General features: G+C 47.3%; 1 pseudogene across 1 annotated transcript in view; it reads left to right on the forward strand.

The window, feature by feature from the left end:
• Positions 1-17,107, forward strand: part of LOC309551821 (ATP-dependent RNA helicase DDX51-like) — a 62,157-nt pseudogene that overhangs the window by 12,345 nt on the left and 32,705 nt on the right. The window contains exons 3-6 of the transcript XR_014226139.1: positions 4,745-4,895; positions 5,003-5,142; positions 14,985-15,056; positions 15,149-15,207. The product of XR_014226139.1 is annotated as an ATP-dependent RNA helicase DDX51-like (transcript). The remainder of the gene's footprint in view (positions 1-4,744; positions 4,896-5,002; positions 5,143-14,984; positions 15,057-15,148; positions 15,208-17,107) is intronic.

Here is a 17,107-nt window from a genome sequence, read left to right on the forward strand (position 1 = left end):
GTTGGATTTAAGAGATGCTTACCTACATGTTCCAATTTATTGAAAACATCAAGCATTTCTCAGATTCATCATAGTAACAGAAGTGGGTACTGCCCGTTGGCAGTTCAGAGCTTCTCTTGTTTGCTTGGCAGCAAGTCCAGGGATCTTTACAAAAATCTTGGCAAAGGTAGTAGGCCTCCTGTACCTACTAGGCCTAAAGTTGATCCCGTGTCTGGAAGATATGTTGATTTGTATAAGATCAACAGATCTACTGGGCCAAGGGTGTCTACGGTACAAAATAGATACCGGACTCAAAAAACTCTTTCTCCCAAGGGAAAAGGTGAAAGAAGTGGTCTCAGCAGTAAAAAGCATCTGCTCTCGTCCCTAAGGCGCCAGGAGACAGATCATGTAGATTCTAGGGCCAAATCCAGCCATAGATTGGGCCCAACTACATTCAAGAGACCTCCAAGGCTTTCACCTAGCCTCTTGGAACAAGAGACAGGTGTTTTCCACTCGGCAGAACCGAAAAGTAGAGCAGTTCTTCCCTCTGACAAAACAGAAGGATATGCTGGGCTTGGAGGCCCTAGCACAACCTTGGCCTTTCAGGCTAACCTATGCCTTTCCCCCACAGAACCTAATATCAAGAGTTCTGCAGAATCGCAGCGGATGGCCGCAACCACGCCTCATCCTAGTCAAACCTGGGTGGCCAAAAGGAATGTGATTTGCAACCCTGGGGTCTCTATCAGTGACAGTACCTTGGAAACTAGAAATTCCAGACCTGTCACTACAAGGACCTCTGATTCACCCCAGACCGCAGTTTTTTCATTTAATAGTCTGGATCATGAACGCCAAATACTAAAAGAAAAAGGATGCTCAGACAAAGTCATTGAGACCCTCCTTTCAAGTAGAAAGCCAGTAACTAGAAAAATTTATTCCAAAATCTGGAAGACATTTTGTACTTGGCAGAGTCAGAAGAAGGATTCCTCTGCCTCAACCCCAAGGATCCTGGATTTTTTACAGGATGGGGTAGATAACGGGGTGGCAGTGAACACCCTTAAAGTACAGATAGCGGCACTTTCTGTTTTTTTAGACAAAAGGTTAGCCCAAGAACCTTTAATTAAAAGATTTCTGTTGGCTCGGAGAAGGGTATCTCCAAGTAACAGAACTATTGTTCCATCCTGGAACTTAACGCTAGTACTAGAGGCACTATCTAGTGAAGCATTTGAACCCTTAAACAAAATTAGTTTAAACATTTTGTCTATTAAGTTAACTTTTTTGTTAGCAATCACCACAGCCAGGAGAGTGGGAGATTTGCAAAGCTTATCCATAAAAGAACCCTTTATGAGAATTCTCCAAGACAGGGTGATTCTTAAACCAGATCCACTGTACCTGCCCAAGGTAGTGTCATCTTTTCATAGGAATCAAGAGATGGTTCTCCCATCCTTCTGTGAGAAACCTAAGTGGGCAAAAGAAGAGAAATTGCATTGCTTAGATGTAAGAAGATGTCTTCTAGCATATCTAGAAAGAACCAAGGGCTTTAGAAGATCTAGTCACTTGTTGGTTCTTCATTCTGGACCAAGGAAGGGTTTACAAGCATCAAAACCCTCAATCTCTAGGTGGATTAAACAAGCCATTAGTTTGTCATATAAGGTGTCAGGTACCCCCACACCAACAACTCTAAAGGCACATTCCACAAGGGGCATGACAACTTCCTGGGCCGAAAAAGCTGGAGCATCCTGGGAATAGATCCGCCATGCTGCCACCTGGTCCAGTCAAGATACCTTCCTAAAGCACTATCGTGTGGAAGTACTGTCGCAACAAGACCTTGCCTTTAGCAGAAAGGTTTTACAGGCAGTGGTCCCGCACTAAGGTAGGCCAGTATGGATTCCTTTATCATCCTCTCAAATGTAGGCCGTCCTGGAAGGATGAAAGGAGAAAACTTACCGTTCGTGTACCGGTAACGGCCTTTCTCTTAATCCTTCCAGGACGGCCGGCCTACTTCCCGCCCAATGTGGTGGTGAGTTCTAAAGAATATGTATATATAAATGTATATGTATATATATATATATATATGTAGCTGTTTGACTATATTCCTTAAGGTTCGGTTGGAAACTACTTTTCTATTACTGAAGCTAAGGATGGGTGGGACCCTTTTAAACAGCTGCAAATTAGTTGTGTTTCCTGTGAGGCGGAGCCACAATCTCTCAAATGTAGGCCGTCCTGGAAGGATTGAAGAGAAAGGCCGTTACCGGTACACTAACGGTAAGTTTTTTTTTTTTTTCCCTACTCATTTTTTCTGACTGTTTTTTCCAAGTTTTACATTTGGCTAGGGTCAGTGTCACTACTGGTAGCATAGGGCGATACCTGGAACCTATAGAGGTTACACAGGCAGTCCAACTCCAGGAGGGCACATCAATACGTGCCATTGCCAGAAGATTTTCTGTGTCTCCCACCACAGTCTCCAGAGCATGGAGGGGATTCCAGGAGACAGGCAATTACTCTAGAAGAGCTAGACAGGGCGATAGAAGGTCCTTAACCCATCAGTAGGACAGGTATCTGCCCCTTTTTGCAAGGAGGAACAGGATAAGCACTGCCACAGGCCTACAAAATGACCTCCAGCAGGCCACTGGTGTGAATGTCTCTGGCCAAACAATCAGAAACAGACTTTAGGATGGTAGCCTGAAGGCCCAATGTCCTCTAGTGGGCCCTGTGCTTACTGCCCGGCACCAAGGAGCTTGATTGGCATTTGCCTTTGAACACCAGAATTGGCAGGTCCGCCACTGGGCCCTGTGCTTTTCACAGAGGAGAGCAGGTTCACCCTGAACACATGTGAAAGGGTCCGTAAAGTGGGTCAGTGATGGTCTGGGTAGGCATTTCTATGGAGGGACGCACAGACCTCTCCAGGCTAGACAATGGCACCCTGATTGCCATTAGTAGGGATGCACCGAATATTCGGCGGCCGAACATTAGAAAATAGAAAAAATAGCACTTTCGGTATTCGGCCGAATAAGTCAAAAGGCCGAATAATTTTGTGCCGAACAATAGGGCTGAACGATAGTCGATATGATATTGACTATCGTTCTGTGGCCGTAGGCGATATTCATATCGCCGAGGTCACGATATTTACAGGGGGAAGGGACTCGGAGGAGGACTCACAGATTTCCGTGAAGCCGGGACACTTCAGCGGTGAGCATACATCCATTACTCACTCGTGCACTGCAGCCCGCCCCACACATTCAGTGAGTCTTACTCTCCTCCCTAGTTTTTTCAATGGCACATTCAGGAAGCCAATCACGCCGTGATTAGCTGCACAGCGAACCAATCACGCGTGCCTGCACACCTGATTGGTTCCGCTGTGCCGCTACTCACGGCGTGATTGGCTTCCTGAATGTGCCATTGAAAAAACTAGGGAGGAGAGTAAGACTCACTGAATGTGTGGGGCGGGCTGCAGTGCACGAGTGAGTAATGTATGTATGCGGCTGTGCTCCTTTCCAGGCTCCTACTAGTCAACCTCCTGCCTCCTACTACCACCACTATGAGAGACTGTCACTATAATCTGATCGAGTCCACACTGACACTGACTGACTGTCACTGAGTAATTGATGTTACCACATTAACCCTGACCTGCCCAGTGCCCTGTATCTGCAATTAAAATTTACAAGGCTGCCTGCATGCTTCCTGATTTCCATTCCCAGCATCCTTCCCAATCCCTACAGTGTCACTAACATTAACCCTATGGTAAAAGGCTGCAGTGTACACTGAATCCCATTCCCTACAGTAACATTTAGGGAGAGAGAGAGACAAGAGAGAGAGAGACATGAGAGGACAAGAGAGAGAGAGACACACGAGAGGACAAGAGAGAGGACAAAAAATTGGCAAAATAAATGGAAAAAATGCGAAACACCGCGTTCGGTATTCGGCCTTCGGCCAAACATTTCATTATTATTCGGCTTCGGCCAAGAATTTCATTTCGGTGCATCCCTAGCCATTAGGTATCAGGATGAAATCCTTGGACCCATTGTCAGACCCTACGCTGGTGCAGGGGGTCCTGGGTTCCTCCTGGTGCACGACAATGCCCGTCCTCATGTGGCGAGATTCTCAGATTCTCAGTTCCTGGAGGATGAAGGAATTTATACCATTGAATGGCCCCCATGCTCGCCTGACCTAAATCCTATAGAACACCTCTGGGACATTGTTTTGGTCCATCTGACGCCACTAGGTTGCACCTCTGTCTGTCCAGGAGTTTACTGATGCCCTGGTCCAGATCTTGGAGCAAATACCCCAGGATACCATCCATCGTCTCAAAAGGAGCATACCCCAACGTAGTCAGGCATACTTACAAGCACGTGGGGGCCATACAAACTACTGATTTTCAAAGTGTTTTCAAGTGTTCCTTTAATCTTTTTGAGCAGTGTACATTACAGCACCCATTTGTGGGTCCTGATGGCTATATAGAAAAAGTCTTCAGACAGGAGCAGCAGGGGAAAACATGGCAGCATCTTTATTTACAAAAACATTTGTCAATTTCCTGTATTATTCTAAAATGTGCCATTTGGCTTATTTTATGACATTTTTCTGTGGTACTGGATCCACTTATAACTGTATGTTGTGCATCATTTCAAATGCTGCAGTGTTTGATGAGATCACTGCAATGAATGTCATTTCTGTTTAGGGAAATATAGACAGTAAATAAGAAGTCAGTTTTGCAAGTGGACTTTAGACCATAAAAATTGAAAATAATTCAGCATATTTATTTATTGTGCAGGTGATGCCAGTTCTGCCACAGTGGTTGGCAAACCCTTCTGTCGTTCACAGGGAAATCAAGCAGAATCTAGTTTTAATTCATGATGTCCCTGGTTTGCATCCCAGGCTTGCAAATAAACTGGAAGCTAACAAAGTGCTCTCCTTTTTTCCAGGTAGGTCCAGACATCTATTCTTTATATTCAATATTTTTCTGGTAAAGATTATCATTTTTTCATTTTCTCTCCTAAAAGTGTTTTTTGTTTTGCTGCCTGATTGTTAGTTCAAGCTGAGGTTATCCCAGCTATCCTGGAGAGTTGCACTCATGGATTTCTTCTGGGACGGGGAGGATATCGCCCCAGTGATATTTGTGTGTCCGCACCCACTGGCAGTGGAAAGACTCTGACTTTTGTCCTTCCCATAGTACAGTTGAGCATGCTTAAATCAAACTCAGGATCTTTTTTGCTGCTATTTATTTTGCCACCTTCCCTTTACAGTACTTAGGCTAAGTTTAGATGTTCAGCTAATTTTCTGTGCCTCTGGAAAAGCGATCCACATTCAGGTCAGTTTTCAGAGGCATTTGATGCCTCCTCGCTCTCTCTATTAACCCTGTAAGTGGAGCACCGATGTGTTTGCCGTTCTTCCCATTCTGTTGGGGTATCACTGAACATGACGGGAGGCAAAGCATTAAAATAGCATTATGTGAACAACCCTGTTCGCTGCCTCTGCAGCTTTGAGGAAGGGAGGGGGGTTTGTTGCCATTGTTAAAAATGCACTCGACCCTGTGTTTTACCACCCCCCAGCCACAAGTCTATGGGCTATTTCACGCTGATGCGCTGTGGTTTGGCCACAGCACTGTTGTAGCACAGTAAACTTACAAATTTTGTGCAGGTTATTTAAGGTTTCCGATAGACTTTCTATTATGTCCTGTGTTTTGTGGTATGTTTTCTGAAAGTGTGCCAAAAGTCCTGCATGCTGCACCTTTGGTGCGCTTTCAGAAAACTAGCCAAAAATGCGAGATGTTATAGAAAGTCTAGTGGAAACCGCAGGTAACCAGCAGAAAAACTGCAGGTGCGCGGCGGCCAAACCTCAGCGTGGCACTGTGAAAAGGCCCTAAGGTAAGGGCTCATTCACACTAGAAACTGCATGGGAATTGCACAGAAAAGCTGTGGGTTTCCTGTGCAGATTCACATGCAGTTCTGTGCAGTGGGATTTCTGCTCCATTCGTTTTTAAACACACTGCAATCAGATTGCATAGTACTTTTGTACCATGTGATCTGGTTGCGGGAAACAAACTGCGTTTGCGACCTGCATTTGGGGTGTCGTTACTGATTGCAAGAAAAAGTGCGATTGGAATGCAGTGCAGGAAACCGACACGGAACGTGGGTTACCTACACAGCATTCTAGTATGAACAGGCCCTAAAGGTGTTCTTACTACTTGCCCAAGTGGCTGGATTGTCTTTCCATTACTTATTTTCATTATCGTCAAAAGAATCGCTGCACTCCTTAGAAACATTTATTTGTGTAAAAACATCACAGGCACCATGGGGATAACACAGATGGATCATGTTTTACGCTAATAACAGCGCTTCCTCAACCTCTTGTGTCATACCAATAATGACCAATATATGTAGATGGCACAGGTGCAGATACTTGATTTATTAGTGTCTGTCTCTCACTAACTACAGCACTGAAATAGCCCACTCTCATACAATCAAATCTTATGTGTCATGTGCTGCCACACACCATGCAATCTATATAGTAAAAAAAAAAACATCACATAAATTAAAAAAATTGGTTGTAAATTCAAACCCACCAAAAGATAGGTTCAGACTATTATGCAAACAAGAGACGTACTGGATTTTTCACCTCCCATACCAGAATTCTAGGAGATCTTCTGGGTCTTATCCCATTGACCCTCTGTTCATTTTCCTATCCTCCTGTTATATATACCGAGGGTATAGAAAATAATCACTCCCCTTTTAAAATTTTGGATTTTCGCCAGACATATCATTTGGTGTTGTGGCCAAATAATTAAATTTTAGTCTCGTCTGACATTATATGCACCTTGAAGATTCTGAGGCCACATGGCAAAATGTGTTATGGTCAGATGAGACTAAAATTTAACGATTTGGCCTCAACACCAAACTATATGTCTGGCAGAAATCCAATAGAGCTCACCATCCAAATATCACCATTCCTACAGTAATGTATGGAGGTGGTAATATCCTGTTATGGGTTTTTTTTCTCTGCAGCAGGGATTGGTGCACTTGTCAGGATAGAAGGAAAAATGGATGGGCCAAAATACCATCAAATTTTGAAGAAAATCTGCTGCCCTCTGCTAGAAAGTTTTCAGTGGGAAGAAGCTTTACCTTCCAACATGACAATGACCCAAAGCGCACAGCAAAAATGAGCACACATTGGTTATAGAAGAAAAAGGTGAATGTCGTTGCATGGCCTAGTCAGAGCCAAGACTTAAACCCCATTGAAAATGTGTGGAATGACTTGAAGACTGCAGTCCATAAACAGTCACCATCACATTTAACTGAACTTGAGCAGTTCTGCAAAGAAGAGTGGCCAAATATTGCAGTCTAGATGTTCAAAGTTGGTAGAGACATATCTCATCAGACCAGAGGCTGTAATTAAAGCAAAATGTGGTCTAACAAAATACTGACACAATGGGGGTGATCCTTTTATCAACAAAGTGATTTTTTTTTTAAAATGTTTTTATTTCTGATATGTTGGTCTTATATCTCTCACTTGAATGTTATAAGTTGCACTAGTAAATCCAGCTGGATAAAACAAAAACTGTCTGTCTTCATTTCAGGCTGCAAAGCAACAAAGTGTGATCATTTTAAGAGGGGGGGGCAATATTTTTCTTTACTCACTGTATGCTAGCATTTGCCAGTGACTTTTGTAAGTCTTTAGCTGACACTCTAGGATTCTTCTTCACCTCATTGAGCAGTCTGAGCTGTGCTCTTGCAGTCATCTTTACAGGACGGCCACTCCTAGGGAGAGTAGCAGCAGTGCTGAACTTTCTCCATTTATAGACAATTTGTCTTACCGTGGACTGATGAATAGCAAGGCTTTTGGAGATACTTTTATAACCCTTTCCAGCTTTATGCAAGTCAACAATTCTTAATCGTAGGTCTTCTGAGAGCTCTTTTGTGCGAGGCATCATTCACATCAGGCAATGCTTCTTGTGAAAAGCAAACCCAGAACTGGTGTGTGTTTTTTATAGGGCAGGGCAGCTGTAACCAACACCTCCAATCTCATCTCATTGATTGGACTCCAGTTGGCTGACATCTCACTCCAATTAGCTTTTGGAGATGTCATTAGTCTAGGGCAGTGTTTCTAAACTCCGGTCCTCAGGGCACACTAACAGGCCAGGTTTGCAAGAAAACTGGAATACATCACAGGTGATATCATTTGCTGCTCAGTAATTGTAGTTTCTCTTACGTCCTCCGACAGTCGCCGCCATCTTCATATTCGTCACAATGGGGTATTAGACTTTGCTCCGAAGGAGTAGCTAGGCAACAGAATATGTTAACATTAAAGCTTTTAACATATCCCACCCACAGGGGGTGGTCCCCTCAGTCAATACCCTCCTACTTCCTGCATCCATATCTCAGTTTCAATGTCTAGCTTGTCAGGAGTAGCTGGATCTCTCTATGCTGGGGCATTTTGTCTCAGCCTTTCTCTTTTTTGATTTTTTGTTGAGTTTTTTCTCTCTCTTTACTTAGCTGTTCTTTTTGTCAGCATTAGTTAGTTCTTCTGATGAAGAGGATTCGTGCGGGCTGGGTCTCGGGCTGATCCCCCTGGTCGCAGGTTGTGGGTCAGTGGCTTCCCAGCCTGCCATCGAGCGTTCAGCCAGGTAACGCTCCTGGCACAGTGAACGACCCATCCCTGTTTGGTGCAGGGATGATTGGTGAGGTGGCTACCTCACTGGACGCTGTGCGGTTTCTTAACCCCGATTTTGTGCGTCCTGGCTGCGACTCTCCCTGCCTCATGTGCAGCGGCTTGTTCGCCTGTGCGGGTCCCCCACGCCATTAGGAGGTAAGTGTATCTATGTGGGGACCTGTCTGTTGGGGGGGTGTCAGTCTGGGACTGTGTAACCTGCCTCTGTTCACACTGTTTAGCTCCCTATCGCTCTGGCTGCACGCTGTGGGCTGCAAGGGGGTGGCTGTGCGGCACTGTCTGTGTCAGACTGTGGAAGGTGTGACAGGCTGTGTGCTGTGGGGCATGTTTTTGTCATGTTTGGGCACAATACAGCGATCGCTGCGGCGATCCACCATGTTTTTTGACATGTGTAGTGTATACTGCGGTTCTCACAGTAGTGGGGGAGCGGCGGTTTCGGCGCCAAACGACGCCATTTTGACTGCGCTCGCTCCGGCCGCATGTTTGCACTGCGGGCGGCCATTTTCTTGTAGCCTTCCATAGGCTTTAATAGAGCGCCCTGATTTCATCACTTCCTCTTTCCTGGGCGCACCGATCGAGGCGGCAGCAGCAGTGGTCTCTTCAGGTTTTATCCTTCTGTTCTTCCTATATCCATTGCCTGTGTTCAGTTTTGTCCCTGTGGGGGTCTCATTGTGTGTGTGTGCGGTGGGCTGCGCTCGCCGCGCTTGTTAAAGGGGCAGTTAACCCTTTATTCTCCGGCATATTTTTTTGGGGCAATGGATTCTCAGGAGGGCAAATTTCCTGCCACCTTGGTGGGAAGCCAGGGGACTGCTGTTTCCCCCCCAGGGGGGGATTTGGCTGAGATTGTGGCTAACCTTGCTGCTCAGGTGCAAATGCTTGTGGCTGCTCAATCCACAAAAAGGCCCAGAGTTTCAAATTCCTCTGGTTCAGAGGGTGATGGTGATGGGGCTGATATGGCTGGGGTCTCCTTATCAGGGTCCCGTTCCTCCCTGGATCTTGTGGGGTCCGAGGTGGAGGCTGAGGTTGAAGGGGTGGATAATTCTCCCCCTGGCTCATCTGAAGAGCTTGCACTCATGGATGAATTGGTTGCTTCTATCAAGCAAACGCTGCGCTTGCAGGATGAGCCATGTCCTCCTGCTGCCTTGGCAGCTTATGGGATGAAGAGAAGACTCAAAACATCGCAGGTTTTTCCCTGCACTGATGATTTTCAGAGCGCTGTTAAGGAACAATGGCGTAGTATCCGCAAGCCTTTTGCTGTACCCAGTAGGTTCAAACTGCGTTATCCTTTCACACCCGCTACTGACGAGCGTTGGTGTGTGCCGCCTCCGGTGGATCACGCGATAGCGGTTTTGAATAAGTCCACTGCGATTCCGGCTGAGGATACCCCGGTGTTCCGGGATGCCACGGACAAGAGGCTGGAGTCTCTTGCTCGTCATACTTATTCTGTTATGGGTTCTATGCTGAGAGCTCTGTTTGCTTCATTTATGGGGGCCCAGGCTGTCGCGAGCTGGACGCAGGTGCTTAGGCGCGTTTTGGTGGCTGATTCTGCCCCACAAGCGACATTGGACATGGTGGATCAAATCCATCAGGGTGTCATGTATTTGTGTGATGCGGACTTGGATATGGTTCCGTTGGCTGCACGTGTACACGGTGTGGCGGTGTTGTCTCGCCGCTTGGTTTGGTTGAAGTGTTGGTCGGTGGACCAATCTTCGCGCAAGACCTTAGCCAATCTGCCCTATGACGGTTCTCGCCTTTTTGGCGAATCCCTGGATACGCTGATAAAGGGGATCACGGGTGGTAAGAGCACACTCTTGCCCCAATCCCACAAGGCTAAGGCGACTCCTGGTAAGAAGCATGCCTCCTTTCGGCCCTCTCAGGGGTCCTTTCGTGCCTTTCGATCGCACTATAAGGGTAAGCCGTTCAAAGGTCAAGGTTCCCAAAAGAAGCCGTGGGTGGGTAAGCAGTAGTCCGGCCAGTCCGGATCTACTGCCCACAACAGTGCGGCCTGAAGGGGCGCCCTCACCCGCTTCTGGGGTGGGGGGACGCTTGCTCGGTTTTTCTCAACCATTGCTGTCCCGTGTTCGGGACAGGTGGGTTCTGGAAATCGTTCGATCTGGATACAAGATCGAGTTTCTCTCTCGGCCGTAGAGCAGATTTTTTCCCTCAAATCTTCAACTGTCTCCGGAGCGTTTGCGGGATCTGCATCTAGCGGTGCAGGACCTGAAAGCTCAGGGAGTGGTGGTTCGAGTGCCTCATCGGGACAGATTTCGGGGGTTCTATTCCAATCTGTTCACCGTGCCCAGGAAGGAGGGCAAGGTACGTCCAATTCTGGACTTGAAGGCTCTGAACCGCTTTGTGCGGGTTCGCAAGTTCCGCATGGAATCCCTGCGCTCGGTGGTGGCTGCCCTGGTTCCGGGGGAATTCATGGCTTCCATCGACTTGAAGGATGCGTACCTTCACATCCCGATTTTCGAGGGTCACCAGAGGTACCTTCGGTTCGCCATTGCGGAGGACCACTACCAATTCGTGGCGTTACCTTTTGGTCTCGCTTCGGCTCCACGGGTTTTCACCAAGGTGCTTGCACCGGTTCTGGCTTTGTTGAGAGCCCAGGGCATCTCTGTCCTTGGGGTATCTGGACGATATTCTGGCTCGGTCTGCGACCAGCCAGGGTCTGGAGAAGGATCTGTCCGTCACGATGCAGACTCTGCAGGAGTTTGGTTGGACGATAAATTTTCCAAAGTCAACACTGTGCCCGTCGGTTCGTCTTCCTTACCTGGGAATGATTCTGGACTCGGTCCAGGCGAAGGTCTTCCTGCCGGACGACAAACTCAGGACTCTGCAGGAGGAAGTCGGGTCCCTCGGACGTTCCATGCTCGTCCATCAGGACGTGCATGCACTGCTTGGGATTGATGGTCTCGGCTTTCGAGGCGATTCCCTTCGCTCAGTTTCACACGCGGGGTCTCCAAGCGGAGATTCTGTCCAGGTGGGACGGGCGCCCGCAATCTCTGGATCTCCAGATTTCCTTGAGTCATCGCACCGGGATGGATCTTCTGTGGTGGCTCCAGTCCCCGACGGTGTCAGGGGGCAAGTCTTTTCGTCCTTTCTCATGGACGGTGATCACCACGGATGCCAGCCTGTCGGGCTGGGGTGGTGTTCTGGGCGTTCTGTCCGCTCAGGGCTCTTGGTCGGTGGAGGAATCCTCCCTTCCGATCAACGTTCTGGAGTTGCGAGCGATACTTCTCTGCCTTCGACGTTGGACGGACAGGCTGCAGGGCCTTTCCGGTTCGGGTGCAGACGGACAATGCCACGGCAGTGGCCTACATCAACCACCAAGGGGGCACCAGGAGTGCCCGAGCGGCTCGGGAAGTAGCCGCCATTCTTTCTTGGGCCGAGACGCACGTCCCGGCGATATCAGCGGTTCACATTCCGGGGGTGGAGAACTGGCAGGCGGATTATCTGAGCCGCCAGACCCTGGATCAGGGGGAATGGTCCCTCCACCCGGATGTTTTCCAGATGTTGTGCGCGAAGTGGGGTCTTCCGGAGGTGGACATGTTCGCGTCTTGTCTAAACAACAAGGTAAACCGATTCGTGGCAAGAACGCGCGATCCTCGGGCAGACGCGTCAGACGCGTTAGTAGCGCTGTGGCATCAGTACCGACTGATGTATGCGTTTCCACCGCTTCAATTACTGTCCAGGTTCCTTCGCAGGTTGTACTCGGAACCACGCACGGTGATTCTTGTGGCGCCGGACTGTCCTCGCCGGTCCTGGTACGCGGACCTCGTGAATCTGGCGGTCGACGCTCCTTGGCGTCTGCCTCTTCGAGAAGATCTCCTGTCTCAAGGGCCGATATTCCATCCTGCTTTACAGTCGCTGGCTTTGACGGCCTGGCTGTTGAAACCGAGGTCCTGAAGGATAGGGGTCTCTCCCCGGAGGTCATTCACACCTTGATCAACGCGAGGAAGTCTTCCTCGGGAAGGTCTATCATCGTACTTGGAAAGCCTATTTTGCCTGGTGTGAGTCCAGGGGGTTTTCACCTCGTACATACTCGGTGTCTAGGGTGTTGTCCTTCCTTCAAACGGGTGTCAACCAGCGTTTGGCGCTGGCTACAGTCAAGGGTCAGGTGTCTGCGATGGCCGTTCTTTTTCAACGCCCTGTGGCATCTAACTCCTTGGTTAGTACTTTTATTCAAGGGGTGCGACATCTGGTCCCTCCTAGGAGGGAACCTCTGCCTCCTTGGGACTTGAATCTTGTTCTGTCCGTGCTACAACATGCTCCCTTTGAACGGATCAGGGAGATCTCGTTGTCTATGTTGTCTAAGAAGGTCGCCTTTTTGGTGGCGATCACTTCGGCTCGCAGGGTGTCGGAGCTGGCAGCTTTGTCCTGCAAGTCTCCGTATCTGGTCATTCCCCTAGATAAGGTGGTCTTGAGACCTAACCCTTCTTTTCTTTCCCGAAGAGAGTTTCGGATTTTCACCTCAATGAGGACATCGTCCTGCCTTCGCTCTGCGCGAAGCCTAAACATCCAAAGGAGGTGAGGTTGCACTCTTTGGATGTTGTTCGGGCGATAAGGGTCTTTTCGCAAGACGGATTCTTTGTTTGTTCTTCCGGAAGGTCCTCGGAAGGGCATGGCGGCATCGCCAAATGGATCAGACAGACCATTGAACAGGCATATGTCTTGCAGGGAAAAGTTCCCCCTGTGCCTGTGAAGGCGCACTCTACTAGATCTCTGAGTACGTCTTGGGCCTGTCATCATGGGGCTTCTGTGGCCCAGGTGTGTAAGGCGGCGACCTGGTCGACCGTACACACTTTCACAAAATTCTACAGAGTGGATGTTCAGGCATCGGCAGATGCTTCCTTTGGCCGCAAGGTTCTTAGTGCGGCAGTTCCCTAGGGTCTCTTGTTTTGGACCCCTGGCGTTTTGGGATATGTTTTTTTATCCCTGGGTTATTTGCTTTTCCTGGGTTGTCGCTCCTGTTGAGCGAGTTTTTTTCATGTTGCCCAGCTGGTTTCCTTCCTTTGGTAAGGTTCCTTTCTTTGATGTGGAGACTGCGTTGCCTTACGGCGCGGCTGCGTTTCCCACCCCTCATGTTTACACTGCTTTGGGACGTCCCCATTGTGACGAATATGAAGATGGCGGCGACTGTCGGAGGACGTAAGAGAAAACGGAATTTTTGTAAAATCTTACCTGTAAATTTCCTTTCTCTGAGTCCTCCGACAGTCGCCGCCCCCGCCCCTCTTTTGGGGTTTGTTTGTATACTCTACTGCTATTCCACTGAAACTGAGATATGGATGCAGGAAGTAGGAGGGTATTGACTGAGGGGACCACCCCCTGTGGGTGGGATATGTTAAAAGCTTTAATGTTAACATATTCTGTTGCCTAGCTACTCCTTCAGAGCAAAGTCTAATACCCCATTGTGACGAATATGAAGATGGCGGCGACTGTCGGAGGACTCAGAGAAAGGAATTTTACAGGTAAGATTTTACAAAAATTCCGTTATTCTAGTCTGCATCTCCCCAAGGTAATACTTAAAATCTGTCCTGTTAGTGTGCCCTGAGGACCGGAGTTGAGAAACACTGGTCTAGGGGTTCACATACTTTTTCCACCTGCACCTGCACATGGTGTGTTCAATAAAAACATGGCAACATTTCATTCTTTGTGTGTTATTAGTTTAAGCAGACTGTGATTGTCTATTGTTGTGACTTAGGTGATGATCAGATCACATTTTATCACCAATTTGTGCAGATACCATATCATTCCAAAGGGTTCACATACTTTTTCTTGCAGCTGTATGTAAGTATATCACTTACAAGTGTCATTTTGGCTCTTGGTGGAAAAGGTGCTTTTTTTTTTTCTGATACACATAAAATAAAAACATCAGGATTAGGAAGCAAAGACAAACAGGCAGTCAGCCACAACGACTCATATACACAAGAAAAGGTGCTTTTTTGTTACAATGTTGCAAAAAATTTTTTTGTTTTTGCACAGAGCAGCCCCGAAGTACTTCTTCTGGGGATCCCGCTGACATTCTGGGCTTCTCCTCCCTAGCAAACTGCTTGCTATGGTGGGCACTCATGAGGTTGTGATCCCAAGCCAGGCTGTGTGCCTCTATTGACACACAGTGTGTCAATGAGTGAAGATAATTGCCCCATGTACATTGTATTTCCATACCAAATGTTTTCATCAAAGCTGTTCTCTTACACAAACATTTAAAAAATCTTTGATTTTTCTTTTTTTATGTTACTGTGATAACATCACTTGCATAAATACCTACATTCTATACAGTGCTGCTGAATATGTTTTATTAATGTAATTGCACTGAGCTTTTAACAGCTTATGTTGGTCCACAGGCTTTACTGCAGCGTGCTGTATGTGAGGTTCGTGCTCTTGTCGTGTTACCCACCAAGGAGTTGGCACAACAGGTAAATGGAATTTATGTAGACATGCTATTACTGTCAGTAAATTCTCCTCTCTCACTCTTTATAATGAAATGTGTTTCTTCCTCTCTTGTTAGGTGTGCAAGGTGTTTAACATTTATGTGGATGGTACTGGACTGAAAGTTGTCTTGGTAGCAGGTCATAAATCTTTTGTGGGGGGTGTCATGGCGCTCTTCTAATATCCCAAGATGGTACAAGGAATATGAGTGGATGGGAGGGGGGGGGTTATGGGGCTGCGTGGGGGGGGGGGGAACAAAGTTTAGTACTGTAGGGAAGCTATAGTCCGCGGCAGATGGCTGAAGCGTGGAGAAGCCCAGAGAGATGCAAGAAAGGAGAGAGCGGCGCCAGCTTAGTATAGTAAAAGTTTATTTAACACTGTTAAAATTGGTGACTCACTGTCCGAGGTTGGGTGAGACCGGTACACACAGACTGTTAGGGTCATCCATCTTCCTCTTCCAGGATAGTGGTCATAGGAGAAGGTGGTGAGGTTCCAGAGGTATAGCCGAGCCGCTGTGGGGCTGCTAGTTGTCACTGGCCGCGGCGGAGCATGCACAACAGGGCTCCGGCTGCCGACTTCTGATCCCTGATGACATCACTTCCTGGCAGGAGAAAAATAGGGGTTGCACGCGTTCAGAGCATCCGTGCTCCTTCGTCAGGTGATGGGAGTGTCTCAGGTGGGGCAGGGAATTTATACCCTGTTGCCGGACTAATTGCAACGACATCTGTCTGTGGGGGGGCGGAGCCAAAAGACTCTAAGAAAGTAATCTCAGTAAAAACACAATTGGGGATACATGTCTCTAGGAAATCCATAAAAGTACATAAAATACATAAAAATACATGATGGTATTACATAAAAGAGGACTTATAAGAATAAATCCCATAAAAACAATACTGACATGGCCATGGGGAAAATAGATCGGTAATGTGTGTATACATCTACATAAAAAAAACGGTATTGGAGGGAAAAAATAAAAATAAATGTAAAGATTGAAAAATTGAAAAAAAAAAAATGTAAAGATAAAAAAAAAAAAAAATAAAAATATATAAATAAAAATAAAACTAAATGTGAATAAAAATAAAAATAAAAATGAAAATAAAATAAAAATAAAAATGAAAATGAGAATAGAATACACACATACATACATACTAGGGCTGTCACGACTCGTCGACTACTAAAATTCGTCGACGTGCGTGAAAAGCGTCGACGCGTCACGCGTGACGTCACACGCCCCCTGCTCGCATTCCCGCCGGGCCGCTACATTGATTGGGGCCGCTGCAGGCTGCACTGCCCCGCCCCGCTGCGCTCCAGTCCAGAGTGTCTGTGAGCGGCATGACATCCCGGAGGCGAGCGATGCTCTGCACACTGAGGCAGTGAGCGGCATGACATCCCGGAGGCGAGCGATGCTCTGCACACTGAGGCAGTGAGCGGCATGACATCCCGGAGGCGAGCGATGCTCTGCACACTGAGGCAGTGAGCGGCATGACATCCCGGAGGCGAGCGATGCTCTGCACACTGAGGCAGTGAGCGGCATGACATCCCGGAGGCGAGCGACGCTCTGCACACTGAGGCAGTGATGTGGTTGCAATGCTCTCCAGGAGCAAAAGTTAGTAAAATTCCCTTTTTTTCTTTTTTTTGATTGTTGCCACATTTTTTACATTTGTTATAAGGGCGGACAGAGAAGTCGCAGTCTTTGCTCTGAAGTGTAATGTGACCCTTATTTTCATCTCTCATTGGACTCAGCTGAGAGTGTTTGCCTGAGACTGATCTTTATTACTTGTCAATAAATTCTGTATGGTGGATTTCCTGCGCATTTCTAGTTATTTCAAACACAACTCCAGGGTAGGCAGTACCCCCTCCCCCCTCAGTCACATGGTCCCCCCCAACATGATTATATATATATATTTAATATACAAAATGTTATCGTCTCTTTAAAGCAAACCTATCCATAGAGATGCATGGAGACTGTCATCCCCAATCCACTCCTGAAGATGCAGGTTGTCTGGCTGTCACAATGATAAGATGATGTATATGTTTC

This window comes from Pelophylax lessonae (assembly GCF_965119305.1).
Source record: "Pelophylax lessonae genome assembly, chromosome: 1".
Taxonomy (NCBI): Eukaryota; Metazoa; Chordata; class Amphibia; order Anura; family Ranidae; genus Pelophylax; species Pelophylax lessonae.